Here is a 10,000-nt window from a genome sequence, read left to right as displayed (position 1 = left end):
ATCATTTATCCATCCATCCATCCATCCATCCATCCATCCATCCATCCATCCATCCATCCATCCATGGTTTTGTCAAGTCAACATTTAAAGTGTGTCTTGTTTTTCTAGTTAAAATTACAACGATATGAATTTATTTAAATTTTTATTTATTCAAATTCAAATTTCAATTCAGCATCATTTTCAGAAATTCATTTATAAATTGAATTGGAATTTAAAATGCGTTCTTACTGTAATTAAATTCTGAATGGAGAAGCCTGACGTGACTGCGCTACAGCGTCTCTGCTCGCCTCGGGAATATTTTAAAGAAAAATCGGTCAGTTGTATACAGACCAAATATCCACCGATATGAACACACACATGGATTCTGTACCATCGCAGTGTGTGTTTTCCCATCACTTAACCGTCGTACTTTGCTCAGCAGGTTGTGTATGAAACGCCTGCGGTCGCTTGTTGGGTTTGTTGAGGACACAGGCAGCTCCATCGATTTTGTGACAATTGGAGAAAATCGAGCAGGAAAACAAGAGGCAAAGTTTCAATTTGCTCTTTGTGACTCAAATTAAAGGCCATAATGGATCTTTTGTGACTTCTAGAGCAGAAAATGATTGAAATCAAGATGCTATTATCGGTCAGTCTAATACAATATTCTTTGCTTTATAAAGCTCCAGTCCGTAACTTTTTTGGGGTTAAAAATGATCCCAAAATTAGTTTTTTGAGCAAAACTCTCTGCTTGCCTTAGCTCGATTCAAAACGGTAAGCTTGTAATAATGTTTTTAATTAGGGCTGGACAAAAAAATCGATTTTTCGATTAATCGATTTTTAAAATGTGGTCGATTCAAAATCGATTCTCAAAGGCCAAAAATCTATTTTTTTGGAATCGAAATACGGAATTTTTTTCCATATTTATTTATACCCATCACCCAAAAGCCAGTATTAGTTTTACAGTGTTCATGGGCTTGCAGACTCCATGTTACAGATAATGCTGTGAGGTTTTATGTTAGTTTTCTCTTAAACATAAAATAACCAGATCCTGATTGATCAAGGCATGCGACTATTCTGACTTGTCTAATTTTCAGCATCAATTTTTCATCTTGCATCAAAATCCTGTCTATTGATTGTATGCATTTGAAGGTGGGTTTTAATGTACCCAAGAGTACCTAAAATAAAAAGAGTTTAATATACAGGTTTGTGGCTCCATTTCTTTTTATTAATTAACCACTCGTAAACTTATGTTCACCGTTTAAAAATAAATAAATATAGGATTTGTATTAAATCTATATTCATTGAGTCGAACGGAGAATCGAAATAGAATTTAGAATCGGAATTGAAATCGAATCGAATTCAGAGCTTGCGAATCGAAATCGAATCAAATTGGAACATCAGAATCGATACCCAGCCCTAAATCCAGTGGTACTGGTGTATAGTATAGTATAGTATAGTATATAAGCTGCACTTTATTGCAAATCATGCAACAGTTGATTACGGTCCTCAAATATGATTGCTTGAGAAGCCATTTTGATTTCATGTTGTTTATGATGTTTTTTTTTTTTTTACATGTAATGAATTAGCATTCAGAAGTGAAATCCCTCAAACAAAAAATCAGTTTTCACCCACACAACCTCATATTGTTCAGCCCTTACTCTGAATATAGTCTATGATGGTTATTTTGTCTAGCAGAGTCGTTCTTGTATTTGCATTTCCACATGATTTCCATTGCTTTATTGGAAGAGCGGTCCCAGTGTGGGCGGGACTCTGTTCTGGCTGTCGGCTCTGCCAACGATCGCAGAAGCCCATTGGCTAATTACTCAGTCAGCGCGGTATTGGCAGCTGACCGCACACCTATCGATCAGATCCCTCAAACACAAATTAATCAAGCCATATTCTGGCCTGAGAAAAGATGGATCTGAGCCAAGACAGATACTTAACCGAGTAAGATGTTCTTGCATCGACAGATCTTACGGGACAGTTTCTGATGATATTTGCAGAGGGAACGTATGCACGAGGATGCTATTGATGGAGAAGGAACCTCCAGAGAGCTTGACTCAGAGAAAGAGCAGAAGAAATATACGGCTGATGCTCTCAGAGATATGTTTCAAGATATGTGCTCATCCTAATACTGTGTGTCCTGAAGAGACTTTAGACTAGAGAAACATTACAGATTTGGTGTGTGTTGGGCAGTTTTGACACAGCGGCTCATTGTTTGCAGTAATGTGCAGGTATTCAGCAGCTCGACTCTGAGATGGGAAACTCGATTAAAGAGAAGTTAAATATAGAGACTGGTATTTTTAGACAGTTAATGGATTTGATTTGGTTTGGCCACTTTTATGAACAACTATATATTGTGCTGTGACAAAAATATAACTGAGAACAACAGTTTTATGTCCGTCTTGTAATTTAGAGATGATTTTTAAAGGATTCGAATACTTTTGCAAAGCTCAATTTTTGTGATTTTGCTTTTAACACAACTAAGAGTTATTCTTCTGTGAAGCACACGGCCTTTATCCCTCTTATGCTGTGTGATTTTTAAAGTTGTCGGATCACTGTTCTTTACACTACATGACTGTCTGGAGTAGCATTAAGTTACTGTTGAGGGTCACACATTATGCCACATTTCAATAGGAAGAATCCCCAACAACTATATACATATATTTATACAGGTGAAACTTGGGAAATGAGAATATCGTGCAAAAGTTAATTTATTTCAGTAATTCAACTTAAAAGGTGAAACTCAGAGAAATTATACATACATATTAGTAGAGATATATTATATAGACTCATTACATACAAAGTGAGATATTTCAAGCCTTTATTTGTTAGAATTTTGATGATTATGGCTTACAGCTTATGAAAACCCCAAATTCCCATAATCATTAAAATTATAACAAATAAAGGCTTGAAATATCTCACTTTGCATGTAATGAGTTTATATAATATATTAGTTTCACCTTTTAAGTTGAATTACTGAAATAAATGAACTTTTGCATGTTCAGTAAAAACTGATCAGCTATTTTACAATGGCTTTTAATCCATTCAATTACTTTTTATATGCAGGTCCGTTTACTAATCTGAAATGAAAGTTTTTAGAGCATCAATAGTTAATATTGATCAACGACTCCTAATTGCAATCACGATTTTCCATTGGAGAGATGTGTGATGAAGTGTGTGTGTCTGTGTGTGATGTGAGTGGATTTACAGGGGCGGGCTGGTGTTGTTCGTGTAGTGGGCAGGACGGATTGAAACACACGTCAGTGGTGTGTGTGATTAAACGGTAATGACACGCTGGAGCATCACTGTGTGCTCTTGCAGGATTTGTAGTCCTGGCTGGCAAGCAAACGCAAACGCAAACGCACACGCACACGCACACGCACACGCACACGCACACGCACACGCACACACACACACACACACACACAGCCTTTTAAGGCAACACAAACATGATTCAATGTAATAGGTAACATGTCCTATACAGAATGCATCACAATTCACATTAAATGTTAAATAAAATTTGATTATGTGTGCAATAATAAAATATGATATTGTGATATAATAAAAACTAAATTATAATAATTTTATAATACATGTTTTAAAGAGGACTTGTTATGCTTTTTTCCATGTTCATCTTTCTTAAGTGTGTAATGTTTCTGTTTGAGCATGAACAAGCTCTGAGTTATTCTCTATATCAGTGTCAGTGTTTCTGAACTCCTGAAATGCCTCCATTGTAGTCTTGAGTTTCTTCCGGGAATGAACACGTCACAATATTCCTCATTTAAATAATTAATATGCAGAATAAAGGGGCGGGGCCTGGTTGAGTTAGTTAGTAGTGTGTTGAAACTGGCGGTTATGGTAAGAGCGGGACATTTCCCAAACACACTCGAAGCGCTCGACCAATCACAACACACTGATCCAGTCGACCAATCAGAGCACATTGTGCTTTTCAGAAGGAGGGGCTTCATAGAGACAGGAAGTAAACAGAGCGTTACTGACAGACTGGGAAGAGAGGAGCCGCAATAATGGAGAATATGAGAAAATAATGAACATTTAACCATGAAAACTATTCTAGTAGAGCCCAAAAACAGAATCAAGACTTTATTTTAAAAGGGCCCCTAATTATGGCCTCTTTAAAAAATTCAATACAGATTTTTTAATTGACTATTTTAGCCAATATTTGTGTATGCAGTATATTAATAAAACAGCTGATAGACACTTGGTTTTGGATCAGAGCCTGTGTGTGTGTGTGTGTTTATAATACAATTGAGAGCACCGAAGTGTACCAAGAACACAGAAAAGCCTGTGTGATTTCAGCCTCTTACTGACAGACATTCAGGAGTTATTTCTCATTGCAGTCATGCCTGCAGTAAATACCTCACTTTACCCACGCTGCTCCTGTCGTGACCTCTGACCTCCATCCACACCGCCGTGTTCCCGGCTCAAGGCCAGCCGGCCGTCAGCGCTGCGGAAAAGTGGGCGGTAATTCACAATCCTCCACATCACCTGCCAGAAGCTATCGATTTTTGTTTCCCCAATCTCCAGACGAGAAGCCGAGGAAAGATTAAAAACACTGTCAGTTTGGAGTTGAATAAGGATGGTGAGCGAGAGAGAGAGAGAGAGAGAGAGAGAGAGACAGAGAGAGAGAGAGAGAGAGAGAGAGAGAGAGAGGGAGAGAGAGAGAGAGAGAGAGAGAGAGAGAGAGAGAGAGAGAGAGAGAGAGAGAGAGAGAGAATTGCTTTAGACTCTTAAAGAGATAGTTCACCCAAAAAAAGCATTAATTCATTAGTTACTCTGTCCTTTTTATATCTGCATGACTTTCATTATTTTGCGACACAAAAAAATACAAACTCTGAAGATTGTTCATGCTGCTCTTCTAATGTTTGTCAAGCTCTAGAAAGGACATATAAAGAGCCCTTAAAGTATCAGTAACAGTAGCCTTGTGCCCTATATTACAAGTCTGAAGCCATGCGATTAAAATACTTGCTTACTAGTTTCTAAATAGGCATCTGCCTTCCTAATTGAATAAAGACACTTGTTATGTTGCACACTACATAGGCAGCAAGTCTGTCACAGAATTAGTGCTATGCATTGGACTTGATTTGCAACAGTATTAAAAGCGTGATACACACATGTTTTTAGGTGCATCAGTGTATATGCAGAGCACAATTCTGTCAGGACTCTGGTTTGATCTTCAGCCTTTCTGCTGTGTTTGTCTTGTGTCTTAGGCCATGTCCACACGGACACGGGTATTTTTATAACCGGAGTTTTTCCTCCCGCGTTTTTGAAAAAATCTCCGTCTACATGAAAACGCAAAAACACGCTATCAAGCGCCGTCAAGACCAATCCACACCAGCAGGCGGCGATATAACCCTAACCGTAAAGCCACGTTGGCCAATCAGAAGCCGTCAGCGGTGCACAATCTGACGTCAAACACAGCGGATAACAGCGCACACTTTGACGTCGCAAGGCAAAAACTCCGGTTTTACTGTCTACACGACAACACTGCAACCGGCGTTTCTGAAAATCCTCACCCTGGCAGGGGTTTTCAAAAATGTTCGGTTTCAGTGACCTGATACTGCGCTTCCGTGTGGACGAACGGGCGAACCGCGTAAAAAAAGTCACGGTTATAAAAATACCCGTGTTCGTGTGGACAAGGCCTTAATTGTTAGTTCACCTCACTCTACCATCACAGCTGAATCCCATTCTAATCAGTGCTCTCACTCTCATTACTCACACACCTGTTTCCCATTTCTGCACTCATTTTCTCCACTACTTATGCTTCTCTCTTTCTTTGGTTCTCTGTCAGTGTGTCTTGGTTTCTGTCCTTTTCACCACTGTCCCCTTGCCTGAAAGTCTTGTTTTGGTTGCTTCTAATCTTTTAAAGCCTTGTCTGATTATTTATTTTGTTGTTTATTTGCCTAGTTCCTGTTCCCTATCTCAACTCAGCTTGTTCTCCTGGTTTTTGACCCCCTGCTTTCGTCCTGGACTATTGCCTTGGCTTCTACCTGAAACTGTTGGTCCGCTACTGGTTTTGACCCCAGCCTGTCCATTGGATTTCGACTCTGCCTCGCCCTCTTACTTGATGGCTCGGCTACCAATTATTTTATGTTTTGTTTTGTTTTGCTTCAACCTTTTGGACAATAAATTATATTTTTAATTGATCTGCTCTTGGGTCCCTCTTGTCTCTGCACCACCCTAACAAATTCTTCTAAGTGTGCATTATCTGTGCATAGCCTGTGCAAGCACCTTACATTTATTTGCATTCATTTAATTTAAAGTCCCCTTGTGGTGAAAATCCAGCTTTTAATGTTATGTCTATGTGGTGTTTTTAATATATGCTTTAAGATAAACCATGTATAAATTCATAAGTCGACAGCATTGCTGAGTATTGTCTCCTTAAAACTGCAGTGAACCAAAGACACGGTTTGAAATCGCTGGTGTTTCTGACGTCACAAACTATCTTGTAACCAATCAGATCAACGTGTGATCGTCAACCAGTGGACACTCTGAGTGAGTGGAGGTGGGGCTCATTTGCATATTCATAGAACTGCGTATACTAAATGAGGCAAGAGTGTTGAGTTACATTCAAGCTATTTTAAGGCATGAATACATTTTTTTCAAGGAAAAAACATTTAAATATGTAATTTTGGTGATCAAAGATGAGTTTTAAGGGATAACATTATTGACAGGTGGACTTTAACAGGCCACTATTTCACATTCGAAAAATAAACTTAAATGACGTAACAGGAACGGAACCAGGATTGCAGCACTTCATTTAAACTAGTGCAGATAGTACACTTTTATTGCTTATAACTCCTGGAGAACCTTGGGCAAGGACGCATATCGGACAAAATCAAAAATTTTGCGACAGATCTCCTGAAAAGAACGCTATGCAGGTTTTCGAACAACACGAATGTGATGTGAAAATAATGACAGAATATTTAGTTTTAGGTGAGCTAACCCTTAACCCTTTGCATGCTGAACGCTCATAAATCTTTAATCTCTCTCTCGAGGAGGGCACACACACACACACACGCTCACATCTATTTACAAACGCAGATCGCTGTGACCGTTTATGTGTCAATGGAGACATGAGAGATGTTCATTATTACCAATGGGCTTGATGGAGTTATTGCTTTCAGGACGTGACATTTCCAGAATCCTTAACTAAATTGCACTGCATTTGTTATTTCCCTAATGCCCTTCAAACAATGTTTGGGGATTCAATTCTATGGCTGGAATATTGGATGTGTTATTGGTTAAACTGATGGCTCACTAGATTAGTTCAGTGCTGGTTTCACCCATTTATCAGCGGTAATGACCAGCCTCGCTGTTTCACAACACAACTTTCATCATTAATGACAAGCTGGGATTGTTTGTACTGCATCCCTGCCGTCATGTGTTACAGTCACTGCGTGTTTGCATGTGTGTGTGTGTGTTCGTCTGCTGTGTTTGAGTGTTGTAGTCAGGATTGATTCATCTCTGCGGTGCTGAAATGGCATTTTATTGGCCCTGACCTCTTATGAAATATTGTTATCAGCTGTACATGAGTTGCCATAAGCCATTAGAATGGGACATCATGACAACATTCCTTCTGAACATGCAAATCGGCCCTCACACACACACACACACACACACACACACACACACACACACACACACACACACACACACACACACACACACACACACACACACACACACACACAGACAGACAGACAGACAGACCGACCGACCGACCGACCGACCGACCGACCGACAGACAGACAGACACGCACGCACACACACACACAGACGCACAGACAGACACGCACACACAAACACACACACACACAGAGACGCAGACACACACACACACACACACACACACGCACGCACACACAGACAGACAGACACACACACACACGCACACACGGACAGACACACACACACACACACACACACACACAGACACACACACACACACACACACACACACACACACACACACACACACACACACCTGATGGACTCGATCCACTCTCTCTCTCTCTCTTTCCCCCCCTCTCTCTCTCTCTCTCTCTCTTTCTCCCTCTCTCTCTCTCACACACACACACCTGATGGACTCGATCCACTCTCTCTCTCTCTCTCTCTCTCTCTTTCTCCCTCTCTCTCTCTCTCTCTCTCTCTCTCACACACACACACACACACACACACCTCATGAATTAATCAAATGTAGTCCGTTTTTATCCAACATGGTCTAATCAACTTCTTTCTGACACTTTGTAATTTCCAAAATCAAAACAGACTTGTCATGTGTTCTCAATATTGGGTTTTTAAATGATCATAGAACGTAGGAAGATTTATTATAGATTTAAAACTTATGTAATGGATAGTTCACAGCCAAAACGTTAAGACAAAGCAGTGTTATTACCGTTAATGAAATCTAAAACCATTCAAAAACATGAACACAACAACTGTTTTCCATGTGAATATATTCAAAATTTCAAAAGCAGAGTCACATGATCCTTCAAAAATCATAATCATTTGCTGCTCAAGAAACATTTATGATTATTATCAATGTTGAAAACAGCTGAACTGCTTCATATTTTTGTGGAAACTTTTGTTTTTCAAGATTGAGCAGAGCAGCGTTTATTTGAAATATAAATCTTTAGTAAAATTATAAATGCCTGTACTGTCACTTTTTGATCAAATTTATCAATGCATCATTATGGAATAAAGGCATTTTGGTGAAAAGCTGAACTATTTAACAGAGGTTAAAAACATTTGCTGATATGGTTTGTTCAAAGAAGCTCTTACAAGTTCAACAGCGACAAACAAACAAACAGATTTGTCTCCTGAATCTCTGGTGTCACTCCTGAAATCATGCTTTCCTTCATGTATCCTACAATAAAAGTGCTGGTTAAATCTCTCGCAGTTACCCACGCATCTTCATTACATGCTTGAGATATTATAGAGCAGATATTTATTCATCTCCATCTTTTCATTCCGCAATAACTCATGAAGATGTCTTGCGTATAGCTACTAATGGCGTTCTGTTGTCCTGAGCATCTACACACCAACCTCTCCCTCAAATAAGAAAACAGCTTCTCATGAAAAACGAGCACCTTCCACCAGCGGCTTTTGTGTTTAAATACATCAAGGAGATCCAAATTAATTCTCCACTGGAGGGTCTTGGATAAATCTGCCCATTTACTTGATCACCTTGAAAGTGCAGGGGCAAACGTGAAAATATATGAATGCAATAATGCATCTCGCATTCTGCGTTCGTAATGCATTTACATATTAAAATGATCTGCAGCCGCAAGCTGTAATTTCTTGTTGGACGCACACAGACACAGATTATGTGTTGAAAAAGCATATTAGTTTTGCTTTTGGATTTTAATTTATTCTGCCTTCCAGCCTGGTTCAGACGAAGCACAACAACCCTTCCCCCAAACACATCACCCACAGCGGCTGAATATTTCACAGCTCTCCGCGGCCGTCAGCACTGTATTCCTCCTTCTTGCTTTCCAGTGAGGCCTTCTGCCCTGGATTTTTTTAGTTCATGCACTAAAAATTATATTATTAAAAAAACAGTGAAAAAAATGTTGATACTTTAATTGCATTGGCATATTTAAGATTTAGATAAGTTGCAGTCAGTAACACTAAAATAAAAGCTCTCTCATTTTAAAGTCGGCATGAAACAGAAGTTGCGCTCGTCTTCTCTATTGTGACGTATTTCCGAGTGAATCGCTTCTGGAGCAAGAACAAATGTGGGCGGGGCTTGATCTTGTCTGTGAGGAATTCATTGGATGGTCATGGTTTGCTATTGGCTGATCTCATGTGAGTGACAGGTTGCCCCGCCCTCTTTATCAGAGAAGAGAAGAGATCCCGCAAGAGGAAGTTATTCTGATTCAAGATTACAAGACACGTGATTTTAAAAATACTGTAATAATAATGGTGTGCACCGATAAATACTGCAATATTTAAATAATAATTGTCATGGTGTCTTTAAGACGAAGATGATATAACA

This window comes from Phoxinus phoxinus (genome assembly GCF_949152265.1).
Source record: "Phoxinus phoxinus genome assembly, chromosome: 11".
NCBI classification, from domain to species: domain Eukaryota; kingdom Metazoa; phylum Chordata; class Actinopteri; order Cypriniformes; family Leuciscidae; genus Phoxinus; species Phoxinus phoxinus.
The sequence above is the reverse complement of the archived record's forward strand: the minus strand, read 5'-3'. Positions refer to the sequence as shown.